This window comes from Strongylocentrotus purpuratus, unplaced genomic scaffold (genome assembly GCF_000002235.5).
Source record: "Strongylocentrotus purpuratus isolate Spur 01 unplaced genomic scaffold, Spur_5.0 spur5_scaffold_17, whole genome shotgun sequence".
Classification (NCBI taxonomy): Eukaryota; Metazoa; Echinodermata; class Echinoidea; order Camarodonta; family Strongylocentrotidae; genus Strongylocentrotus; species Strongylocentrotus purpuratus.
The window spans coordinates 13,315,458-13,318,154 of NW_022145602.1; positions in this window are offsets into that span (position 1 = coordinate 13,315,458).

Genomic DNA, 2,697 nt, shown 5'->3' on the forward strand with positions numbered 1-2,697 from the left:
CTAATCTATCCTGCCAGAAAGCAATAGGTTCACTATTTTCCTTGAATATATTAATTTATTTTAAAAAAAATTTAAAAAATCTAATCGATTCTTGCCTCTAAATGTTTCATTTCACAGCGGTTGTAAATGTTCCTCTATTTAAAGCGGTTTTCAGCAGGAAAACTCATCATTACAGGCAGTAGCATTGCCGCTACAGGACTCAGCCTCATTTATTTTGCAACATCTGGAATACACTTTCTACTGCTAATGCTTTTAACAGGTAGGACTTCTACGAATATCTTATTACTCTGGGTGCGTTTATTGACCAAATTTTTGGCTAGATTCAGGTTTCTCAAACGTCTTTCAGGCAAATTTCGAAGGTGATAAACGCAAAGCCTTTTTTTAAAGGTCTTTAGATATGGGCATATCTAAAGACGAAAAAAGATGTGTTTTGAATGTGACATACAGCAAGAATCACGTTTCTTAGAGATGATAAACGCAAAGCTGTTTTGAACTCTACATACAAATCGGACCTCCAAGGTTAATTTCCGGTTCGAAGGCTAGCGCGCCATGTGTTGTGTCATGTTGTTGTACAAGCATGCATAATTGTGTGTGAAGTTGACCTCCGAGAAACTGTCTGCTTCCCGGGTCAAACGGCGCAGAGCAGCTGTGCAGAGACAAGGCCTTATTGTGAATCGTGAAGAGACGATAAACGCGACGTCCCGCAAATCACGATCGTATAGTGGGGTTCGATAGTGGGGTATGATAGGGGTACGATATGTACATATCTAGTGGCAATTAGACCCAATAAACGCACCCATAGATACAAAGCAATAATAGACCCAAAGTATACCCTGAGGTACTCCATTCAAAGCAAGTTAATTGATCAAGGAGTTTTTGCTTACATAATCTTGTTTCTGAATTGCTGTAATCTTTGAAAATTGAAAAAAAGAATCAGACAGACGACAGTCTATGGAATATACACAATACACTTGCCATTGCCACTGTCATTTATGATCAATTGACCGATTCTTCAGTGTATTTTGTTCGGAAAAAACGTCCTAGCTAACGTTATCAAAATTTATATTTCATGACAATGTTTTTTTCCCTTTTTCACCAGGGGTTGGTTCTAGCGTCGTCATTTTGCCTTCTCACGCATGTGTCATTGACTACTTTCCAGATCACTTCGAGATCGCTACAACCATTGTCCTCTGCTGGGCAGCGGGTGTAGGTATGATGACGCTCCCATTGCTTACAGAACAGCTCGTCATGGCATACTCCTGGAGAGGAGCGATCCTTATTCTAGGGGCCTTAAACTTGCATTCGTGTGTGACGGGGCTACTAATGGCGTCAAGTAGTCAACAAAGGCGTGTATTAGGAGAACCTTCAACTTTAGCCGGCAGAGCTCAGATCGGGGAAGACCATGAAGAACTTGTGTCCCTGATAAACGAACCTGCAACTGTTGACCCACATTACATAGCTGATGATCGCAATGACGATGGGGTCTTTTGCTTTATCGCCATAATCGCCAGAGCTGCCAAAAAGATATTCCTGGATATTTTCGATATTAAAGTCTTCCGTGATTGCCCCCGCTTTATCACAATCTGCATGACCCACTTATTTTAGCCGTCTCCTTCTACGGGTGGATCGTCTTCTTGATTCCCAATGCCGAAGCCAAGGGTATCAGTCCGGCAGAGCCGTCCTACTCACAACCATTGGCGGGGCTGCGAACATCTTTGGAAGGCTCACAGTAGGTTTCCAGGCTGCAAGGCTCAATCTGAAAACCCAGGTCACCTACTGTTTCATCTCCATCGTATCAGCAGGGGCGTTCTTCTGTAATTTCTTCACTAAAAGATTTTCGATTCTTAGCTGTTTAGCAGCCATAAATGGTTTCGCAATAGGTGGGAAAGTCATGAGTTTCAACCTTCTGTGTAAGGACAGTGTCTCGGACGAAAGGTACCCAGCTGCATTGTCTTTCTCATCACTCGCCGTTGGTATAGGGGAGGCAGTCGGGGCGTTGTTCATGGTATGTACATGATTATGAACGGATAAAAATTGTCTGTTTCGGACCATTTGATTTGTTTGTTTGTTTGTTTGTTGTTAGATGTTATCTTTTAAAAAACTCGTTCGGAAGTCACGGTACATACAGCAGCGTAATGAAAAATAGAGTATGAGGAACGCCCTCTATTTTCTTCCTTTTGCTGACATGCAGATGCTATCGGTTTTTCCCTTTATAAATTTTGAATAAGGCAATGTACCAATTGATCAACACGTGGGATATAGTTAAAAGAACAATACAAATACACATTATTAGTTATCGTGGATTTAATAAAACACGTAATTATACAAAATAATAGGCCAATATAATAATAATAAGATATTTGTGTACCGCATATTGCAAATTCGTAGGTAAAGGAAACAGATTTTGCATTAAAAATTACATCAATTCAATTAACATTAAAAACTTTGCAAATGAAAAAAAATACATGTACATAATATCATGAGTTTAAAAGCCTCACTGTCCTACTTGTATATTGCTCCTCTATATAGAAAATTATTTCCTACTTTTTCTTATGTTAGTTGAGAGCTGAGTTAATGAGATAGCCACCTGTCAGTGACCTCGCTGTGTGGCTCTAATCACTTCCTGGCCCAAGTAAGTAGTGCTGACGGTCTTTATCAGCCCATCTGCACGAGTTCGGCCAGAAGGGATTAGACCTC